The sequence below is a fragment of the Pongo pygmaeus genome, chromosome 14 (assembly GCF_028885625.2).
Source record: "Pongo pygmaeus isolate AG05252 chromosome 14, NHGRI_mPonPyg2-v2.0_pri, whole genome shotgun sequence".
NCBI lineage: Eukaryota > Metazoa > Chordata > Mammalia > Primates > Hominidae > Pongo > Pongo pygmaeus.
Genome location: NC_072387.2, coordinates 1,008,314 through 1,016,626, shown reverse-complemented (window position 1 = coordinate 1,016,626; position 8,313 = coordinate 1,008,314). Strand labels below are relative to the sequence as shown.

The window sequence follows — 8,313 nt, the reverse complement described above, 5'->3', positions numbered from 1 at the left end:
GGTAAAATAAATAACACAAAGATTCATTGGCAATGACAAATTGACATATTTTCAATCATATTAGATGATATTAAAACCATTAACAAATTTACTGTTTTGTTTCATAATAAAAAAGAATGTTAAATAACTTCATTAAAAAGTTTGACTAATTAGGCATATAGATAAATGGGCAGCATTTTGACCAGTACACATACACATTTTTAAACACCAGACAAAATTATTTATTTATTTTTTGGGGGGAGAGAACAGTTTTATTATCTGGGGATACAGTGGGGTCCTTTCCCTGGGAGGTGGGTCTTCCACTGGTTACCCCCGCCAGGGCTCCAGGGGGCGCCATGCGATTCGGTGCTGAGCTCCGCTGGGGGCCGGGCCTTGGAGAAGGCGAACTGTGCGGGGAACCAGCAGCTGTGGGGTCCTCACCGCCCGCTCCGCCCGGCTGCACCGGGCCTCCTGGTGCTCCTCAGGCTCCCGCCGAGTCTGCGTCTCTGGAGGACAGTGAACCATCGTGCCCAGAACCTTATCCTCACAGTCCAGTTTGACGCAGGTCAGGCATTTCTGCTTCCTCCTCTCGGGCAGGTCTTTGCACTTGGGTTTCTTCCAGTCCTTCCTCCCGCCGCTTCTCTGTCTGCCGGAGCTTAAATTCCAGCCTCACAAATGTTCCAGCTGGGAAGGGCGTGTCCAGGCCGCTGTCCACACTGGTCTCCCGGAAGGCCCGCTGCACGGGCGGGTGCTTGGAGCAGATTCCTCCAGGGCCACCTGCAGGCCCCGGCGCTGGCCCCCTGTGCTCCGCTCCCCGCCCCCGCGTCCCCCGCGCCCACCCACGGGGCCAGCGAGATCCGCAGCCGTCTCAGGCTTCCCCTGTCACCCCGACGCTGCGAAGCGGGTGTGCGCCCCTTAGTTCTCCGAGCCCGCCGGGAGCCACCTCCTCCCCTGCCCTGCCCCTGGGGGGGCCATGCCCGCAGAACGCTGGGCAGAGGCGAAGGAACCGGGAAATGTCCCTTTCTCCACACTGACCTTGGGGTGTGCCGGCTCCTCTCCACTCCCTCCCACCCTGCCCGCGCTCTTCCCCGGGGCCCGCAGTTTCAGCAAAGTTCCCTGCCGCGCCGGGAAGCCGTCCTGTTGCCCACTCTCACCCTTCCTCCTTTTCTGGCCCATTCTCTCTCCCCACTGGGTCTCCGACAAGACACTCTCTCTTCCCGGCTGTCCCCGGAGCCCCTCTCTGCTTCCCCAGCTCAGCCCCCTCTCTGACGGCTTCTCCCTCCCACCCCCAAGCGAATCTCCGGGCTCCCACAGGGTGCCCCCAATCCCTGGGGCCTAGGTCAACCAGACAAAATTATTTTAAATGGAAAGATTTGAATTCCATTGAATTCGTGAAAGCAGGAATCCATCTGGTCATATTTTAAATAATTTTGAAATGATAATAGCAATTATCAATTTAAAGTTTAACCAGAATTCAGAATAACCACCATTTTACCAGAAAAAAAAAAAAAAAACCTGTTATAACTAACCAAGTCAGTAAATTCTCAGGATACAATATTAACATATGAACATCAGTTGCATTTTTTTACGGTAACAACAAAATATCTGAAACAGGAATAAAGATAGTTCCATTTACAATATTATCAAATAGAATGAAATACTTAGGAATGAGTTAACAAAGAGTATGAAAGATCTGTGTACTGAAAAGTATGAAATGTTGAGGAAAGAAAATGAAGAATACAAAATGAGAAATATGTGTTCATGGATTCTAAAAATTAATATTGTTAAAATATCCATACTACACAAAGTGACCTACAGAGTTAAATTTCTATCAAAATTTTAATGCCATTTTATTAAAATGTAGAACAACAATTTTAAAATTAGTATGGAACCACAAAAGACCTCAAATAGCCAAATACTGAGAAGAACAAAAAGGCTGAAAGCCTCACACTTCCTGATTTCAAACTATATTACAAAGCTGTAGTCATTAATATAGTATAGTACCTACATAAAAACCAATAGAACAGAATAGAGAACCCAGAAATAAACTCAAGGATATACAGTCAACCAATCCCACAGAATGGAGAAAGGATAAACACATCAAGGAGTGGTGTAGGAAAAACTAGATATGCACAGAAAAAAGTGAACCCTTCTCTCATATCATCACAAAATGAATTTGAAATGAAATAAAGACTTAAACATAAGAACTGAAATCATGAATCCTCTAAAAAAAAATGGGGAAAAACCTCCTTGACACTGGTCATGGCAATGATGTTTTGGATATGACACCAAGAACACTGTCAACAAAAGCAAAAATGAACAAGTGGAACTACGTCAAAGTAAAAATTTTCGGCACAATAAAGGAAACAATCAACAAAATATAAAGGCATTATAGGAAATGGGAGAAAATATTTGTAAACCATATATAGGATAATATGTTACTATCTAAAATATATGTCATACTAATCAATACAAAAAAAGAACCCACAGCAGAATTAAAAGCAATTTCTTGATTAATAATTGGGCAAAATATATAAATAGCAATTTTTCCAAAGATATACAAATGGCCAGCAGGTATATAAAAAATGCTCAACATCACTAATTTTCAGAGTAATTAAAATCAAAATCACAATGAGGTATCACCTTATCATGGTGTTTGGATGCCTATTATCAAACAGTCAAAAGATAAAAAGTGTTAGGGTGTAGAAAAAGAGAACACTTGTCCACTGTTGCTGAGGATGTCAATTGGTGCAGCTATTATGAAAAACAGTATGGAGGTTCCTTAAAATTTTTAAACTAGAACTACCATTAATCCCAATTTGGAGTATATAGCCAAAGGACATAAAATCAGGATCAGCAAGGGTATCTGCATTCCTCTGATACAGATAAATAAACTGATACATAATTTCAGCTTTAATAAAAATGAAACTCTTTCATCTACTACAATATTGATAAATCTTGAAGATATTATGCTAAGTGAAATAAGCCGAATACAGGACAACTACTGCATGATCTCGTTTGTATGTAAAATCTAAAAAAGTAAATAAAAATAAAAGAATAAAAAGCCATGGAAACAGTAGAACGGTGGTTCCCATGGGCTAGGAAGTGGGGACAGTGGGGAGATTTCCATGGAAGGGGGCACCTTCAGTTACAAGGTGAGTAACTGCTGGGACCTAATGTACAGAATAGTGACTATAGTTAACAACACTGTGTACTTGAAATTTGCTACAAGAGTAGATCTCAGGTGCTCTCACCACACCCACAGAAACGTATTAACTATGTGAGGGGATAGATATGCTAACTAGCTTAACTGAGGTGATTTAAAGACTACTGACATCTCAAAACACTCTATTGTACACCCTAAAAATACACACTTTTCAAATTGTCAATCATAACTCAACGAATGGAGAAAAAAATAAGAGTAAGCAGCAGGTCCTATGTAGCCACAGGGAAACTCGATTTAAAACACGCTTGGATACTGTTTGCAGCTCAACTCGGGAACAGCTGGAGCGCTTCTGGCCCCTGGACTTCGACGCTCCTCCCGCGTCCCCCGTGGCTGTGGCTCCGCCGGCCCGCGCTTCGGACCCGAGCAGCCCCTCCGAGGCCGCAGCCGTCGGGCGCCCGAACTCACGGCCTCGGGCCCGTACCCGCCGCCAGCGCCTTCGCTGTGGCCGCTCCTCCCCCTCTCCGAGCCCGAGCTGGCCCAGCGGAGAAGGAGGGCGGAGAAGCTGGAACCAGAACGCGGAGCTGCAGGCGGCAGGTGCGGGAACGGGAGACGCTATGGCCTCGCACAGGACGGCTGCTCAGAGCGACACGAGCAACCGCCAGGAGCTCCGCACGCAGCTGGAAGAACTCAGTCACGTACTCCGCTGTGGGAGAAATGGAGATAATAAAAGTCAGATGTAGAAGTACTCGCAGAGAACCATGCTCCTTGGTCAATCTCAGATTATTATTATCAGACCTACTCTAATGATGTTAGTCTTCCAAACAAAGTGAGTGACTGAACTGTCAAATCAGCAAGATCAAGATATTGAAACTCTTGCTTTGAATTCTAACGACCAGTTATAAATAGTGATGCTCACCCTGGTATTGATAAGACACCAAATGTTAAATGTAGACAAGAGGGTCATTTGCCTCAAATTCACAGGAGCCAGCATCTGCATTAGCAGCACAAGATACGTCCTTAGAAGGTTCGTCATTAGATGGAAGTTTGAGAGGTGCAGCAGAAGCGGCTTTATCACAGACTGGATTAAGTTATGATGAAAATACTGGACTGTATTTTGACCACAGCACTGGTTTCTATTAAGATTCTGAGAACGAAATATATTATGATTTAATTTATTACTACTGTGATGTGGGAAGTGGTCGCTATGGATTTCATTCTCGAGTAGATTTGCAACATTTTCAGACTTATAGCACAAAACAAAAATGAAAAATTGTGAAAAGAAAGGATCCAGACTCTTCTACAAAAAAAAAAAAGTGAGGAAAAGGATTTGAATTGAGAGGATCAAGAAGCCTTCAGTGTTGAACATACAAGCTGCAAAGGGAAAAACAATTTCACAAATGTGAAAAAAAAAGCCAAAATAGGCATTCATCACAAAAATAATCCCCCAAAATTCACTGTTCCAGTTAGTGGAAATGCTATGGAATCTCCTCTTAATGAAAACATCTCAATTCATCTTTAAGGATGAGAAAATCACAGAGACTGATAGTGAACCAGAAGAAGGTTAAATTACGACTCTCATACCGAGGGTAGTTATGATGAAGGCATTACCAGTAAAGGCAATGCAACTGCAAAAGATACTGAGGAGGAAGATTAGGAAAAAGTGTGGCCCTCATATATGACAGTAATTGTCGTTAGATCACCTGTGTTACAGACAGGATCATTCTTCATCATTACTGCTGTAAAACCTGCTACAATTGGAAGAGAAAATGATATGGAGCATACTCTTCGAATCCCTGAAGTTGGTGTAAGTTTCATGCAGAAATCTATTTTAACCATGACTTACAAAGTTATGTCCTTTTGGATCAGGCAGTCAAAATGGAACAATTGTTAACGGAAAATGGATTTTTCAGCTGAAAACTAAATGTGACCCTTATGAACCTGAGCATGGAGATAAAGTGAAAGTTGTAGACACTGTGTTATCTTATTACATTCTCCCTGGCAGTAATAGCTGTGTTGGATGTGAACCAGGGCAGATTAGAGCTCACCTTTTCCTTGATAAGAAAGATGAATCATTTGTTGGTCCATCATTAACTAAGAAGGAAACGAGTTGGAAAGAAGAAAAGGATTTTAAAAATATACGAGTAAAATATGGTTTACAGAATACAGACTACAAAAATGATAAGATACTGGAGAATCAAAAATATAAAGATAGAGTTGGAAAACATAGGGAGCAGATTGGAAGTGAAGGAAATTTCCAAAGAGATGATGCTCCTGCATCTGTTCGTTCTGAAATTACTGATAGCGACAAAGGTCAGAAGATGTTGAAAAAGATGCGTTGAAAACAGGAGAAGGCCTGAGGAGGGATGGTGGGAGAATAAAAATTCCAATACAGCTTCAGCTTTGGCAAACACATGCAGGATTGGAGACAGACAAACCATCCTCAATTAAAGAGACTCACCTTCTCCAAAACAACAACAACAACAACAACAACTGGGACAAAGCACAGGAGAGGTTTGCTGAAAACTTTCCAGAAACTAAACTTCCAAAAGATGACCTAGGAACCATTCCTTGGGTAAAAGGGACTGAGGAGTGAAGGTTAATCACAGAAGAAAACTCAAGCTTTTTTATAGAGTTTGGAAATTCTTATTTTATTGCAGAATGTTTCTCCCCAAAAAAGTCAGTGCCACAAGAAAGCTGTGTCACAGTTTACCCCTTCCTGATTCAGAAATGTGTAATAAAATGTGGTTTGCAGCTTTTATAAAACACTTTTTAAACTAATTATTAGTGACTGAATTAAATTATACAGTAAGTGAACTAAAGTTCACAGGGCACAGATAAGTTTATCAAACTTTACTATTTTATCTTGCCATTTACAACATCCATATAAGCAATTAGCCATATAAGCAAAATTCATATAACCACTTAAATGTTCATTTGTCCTTGTCTCCATATATTCATACTAGTATGCACAGGAAATACAGCAAAAGAAACATCTAAAATCTATAAAAATAAATCTGACAATATACATTCTTTTTTATGCCCTTCAGGACCTAGATAAAAAATGTTGAGACAACATGAATAGTGAGGCATACATTTTCTTATATTTGGAATAGCCTAAATCATACTAAAGAACTAATGAACAGGTGACATGTCACAGAAAATTCGTCTTTTATTGTTTTCTTCGGTGAAGAATCTGAATATGTTGATATATACTGTACATTCAGCATTTGTACTTGGTTTGTTTCATAGCTAATGAAATGTTTATACATGAACAAATGAGTACAGTATTGAAATAGTCCATGTGCTGGCATTCATACTTCTTATAAATACCATTGCAGGCAATGAAGTTGTGCCAGAAAAATCTGATTTTGAGTACAAAAGGAATACTTAGCAAGGGCCTCAAGCTCAATATATTTATTGAAAATGTCCTAAATTGCCATAAAACATTATAACATTAAATTATTCATTTCAATAAATTATGAATTAACAAAAAATACAAATGTCTTTTATGGATCAGGGAAGTCCTAATGAGACAGAATGGCCATTGAAGCCAGGAGGTCTGAATTCAGGAAAATAATTTTACTCATATTAGTTTTATGTTAGAGAAAACAATACTTCTGACCATATACTATTTATTGCAGTGGAGAATTTCAAAAATATGTACATAATATATAATTAATTTTCTAATGATATAAAGTAATCACACTCTACAAATTATTACAATATGGTCTATTGATGAGAGGGGTGTTTCAAATGAAAAAAAAACTTGGAATTTCTCATGGTGATAGATGCCATAGAAAATCTATGTAAAATATTTCACTCATATATGCAATTATTGATATTTCTGCTTTTCAGAAAAATAATATAACACTTAATGCAGACAATTAAAATCACCAAGAAGTTACAAGAATTCACAGAATGCCTAATATAGTTGAAAGGAAATTAAGAAAACTTCCCAGGACTGGAAGTAAATAAAGGTAATGATCCAGAGAAGTAATCAACCTAAGAGGCCAGGGCTCCACTCAGATGCATGTGATTACAAGAATGTCAGGTCCATGTGGGTTGTTCCCTTCTGACAAGGCAAATGGAATAAAAAAAGAGACACTGCCTGCAGGCATTGGAATGTGGTGTCTCCCATATGTGAGGATTAAATTATAAATTATGTTGCACACAAGGAGATGAGCTACTGGGGTGAAGCATCAGAAGAAATTATATGGCACATAAATCTCAGATATTGAATTTATATTTAAATGTTTAAGTCAATATAATGGAAAAACAAAAAAGCAAAATAATGTGGAAAGAAACTACGAGCTTGTCAAGCTATCTTTGGAAAAGAGGCAAATGAAAAATAAAGTATTGAAAGTGTTGTAAAACAATTTAATGTACAACATACAGAATACATATTAAAATAGGCTGAGCCAAAAAGAGGACTAGTAAAGTGAAATGCTGATCACAATTAATGTAGTCATATATGTTATAGAAGGCAAATTAATAGAAAATATAAATATATTTATATATGAATATTAGATTGAGAAGAAATAAAAAGAATTTAATTGTTTTACCAGACTCTCTAAATAGGAAGGAAACAGTCAAAGAATCAGTGACTTGTAAGTTTCAGAAATTGGAAACCAGACATGAATCCTTTAAAAGTTTAGGGTGTAATATATGAAAAAAAGGTAAATTAAGAAATACTTAGAAGAAATAGTGGTTTGGGTTCTTGTGAATACTGCTTAATAAACATGAGAGTGCAGTTATCTTTTTTGACATGCTTATTTTGTTTCCTTTTGATATAAACCCAGCAATGAGATTGCTGGATCATATGGTAGTTCTATTTAGAATTTATTGAAAAACCTCCATACGGTTCTCCCTATAGAAATGGGAAATGATTGTACTAACTTACATTCCTACCAACAGTGTACAAGTGCCCATCTACAGAATGAATAAAGAAAATGTTATACACACACACACGCAAACACAGGCACACACACACAGGAATAATGTTCAGTCATAAAATAGAATGAAGTTCTGTCATTTGTGTCAACATGGATGAGCCTAGAGGACATTATGTTAAGTGGAATAAGCCAGGCACAGAAAGAAAAAGACCACGTGCTCTCAATCACGTGAAATCTGAAGAAGTCCATCTCATAGAAGTAGACAGTAGGATGGTG

General features: G+C 39.1%; 2 pseudogenes; one reads left to right on the top strand and one right to left on the bottom strand.

The window, feature by feature from the left end:
- Nucleotides 1-254: 254 nt before the first annotated feature.
- LOC129026121 (retinoic acid receptor responder protein 2-like) lies at nt 255-1,155 on the bottom strand (annotated as a pseudogene).
- A 1,952-nt stretch (nt 1,156-3,107) lies between these two features.
- LOC134738060 (angiogenic factor with G patch and FHA domains 1-like) lies at nt 3,108-5,738 on the top strand (annotated as a pseudogene).
- Nucleotides 5,739-8,313: the final 2,575 nt, after the last annotated feature.